Source organism: Cucurbita pepo, unplaced genomic scaffold (assembly GCF_002806865.2).
Source record: "Cucurbita pepo subsp. pepo cultivar mu-cu-16 unplaced genomic scaffold, ASM280686v2 Cp4.1_scaffold000231, whole genome shotgun sequence".
NCBI classification, from domain to species: Eukaryota; Viridiplantae; Streptophyta; class Magnoliopsida; order Cucurbitales; family Cucurbitaceae; genus Cucurbita; species Cucurbita pepo.
In genome coordinates, this window is record NW_019646486.1 from 93,078 (window position 1) to 95,101 (window position 2,024).

Below are 2,024 nucleotides of genomic sequence, written 5' to 3' on the forward strand. Positions count from 1 at the left end.
GAATTTCCGGAGGTAACCAAGGTCTCACTGCTTCGCACCTTTCCTATTCATTCTCCTTCACCTCTGCTCTTTTGGCTCCCTTCTTTCACTGTCTGTAAAGTGGCTTCGCTCCTTCACCAGATTGAACAAGGAAAAAGAAAAAGAGAAATACGGGGGATTCATACGGTTGAACTGCCCCTCGTAAACTATCTGCTTCTCTACTTACTCTTGAACCGATATTCCCTAAACTTGAGAGTCGAGTAAATGAATGCAAGAATCAGAATCAAATGAAAGAGAAGTAGTTCAACCAACCCTTGTTTACAGGAGAAGAAAAGATAAGAGAATGAAAGAAGGGAGACTGAAGCAAGACAAGATTAATGAGAAGCTCCTGAACCTGAACCTCTATTCCCGGTGAACCTATTTTATGAATGAACTCCTGCTCCTGAACCTGATTTCACTTCAAAAGAGGGATTTGCTCATTCACCTGATGAACCGTAACCGATAGAGAAAGAAGGGAGAGTGGAGAGTCAATACTCAACATTCATTCTCCTTCACGGGAAGTCAATACTCAATTCATTAGCTGCTTTACGGTCAGTAAAAGACTCTCGATTCATTCTCCTGACCCTTTTACTCTATTCCCTATTAAAGATGTCATTTAACTCTTTTACATAGGCTGGATGTTCAGTTAGAAGGTAAAGCGACTGAACCTATCGGTCTGTCTCATTGCTGCATTTCACTCCTTTTCCTATTCCTATTTCTTCTTTCTCCTAAACCAGACCTGAACCTTCTTTCACAAGGTCAAATCAAATTCAAGGATGGAAGAGAAGAAGAAAGATTAATGAGACTGATGGTGAACTTGGTCTTGCAATTCCATTGCCTTCACTACACTTCTCCTAGATTGAACTGTAAAAGAAGAAGAAAGATTAGAACAGGACTTATGGCCGGTCTGTCTCTCATCTGTTCTTTCCTGAACCTTCTTTCACTCCTTCCCCTTCAAACACTCTTTCAAAAGGTCAAGCGCTATTTGAAGATCCTTTTCCAATATGACCATTCTTGAACTGTAAACAAAGCCAAAACTCAACAAGATTAATTCTCCTGAACCTGATTGAACGAAGGTAATTAGGAAGGAAAGATGAAACAAGAAGGAAATGTTAGTTTATTTAATCTTGTATTAACCGTAATTAATTTTATTTACTGTTTGTATTTCAAATTGTGTCAGTTGAGGGAAGTTATTAGCGGTTAAGGGTAGTTATTAGCGGTTAAGGGAAGTTATTAGCAGTTAGTGTGGCTATTCTGTCTATATATGTACTGTGTAACAAGTTGAATAAGGAGAAAGTTGGTTTATTGCCTCTCTTAGTTGTATGAGTGTTCTCTGACAATTGGTATCAGAGCGTGGTTACATGCCAAAGATCATGTCGTCGAAGTCTGCAACAAAGGAAGGTCTGGTATCACTCCAATACCCGACGTTATCGAGAACCAACTACTCAGCATGGGCTATGAAGTGAAGGTCTATTTGCATGCTCAGGGGGTGTGGGACGCAATCGAATCAACTAAATCTCTGGATAGTCTTGATGAAAGAAAGGATCAAATGGCCTTAGCAGCTATCTATCAAGCAATCCCTGAGGAGATGTTGTTTTTATTAACAGAGAAAGAGACAGCAAAAGAAGCATGGCAGATGTTAAAAACTATTCATGTCGGTGTTGAACGTGTAAAGGAGGCAAAGATCCAAACTCTAAAGATTGAGTTTGAAATTATGAATATGAAGGAGTCCGAGACTATTGATGATTATGCAGCAAGGTTGACAGAAGTTGTTAATAAAATACGTACTTTTGGAGACAAGTTTGAAGAGGCATACTTGGTGAAAAAATTTCTCCGCTCAGTACCTCCTAAGTTTCTTCATATCTCATCGGCAATAGAGCAATTTGCTGATTTAAAGGTGATGACCATGAAGGAAGTCATCGGCCGTCTTAAAGCATACGAGGAATGGATCGGTGGCAACAAAGAGAATGCTGAGCATGTCTTATTGACTCAAGGAGAATGGAAAG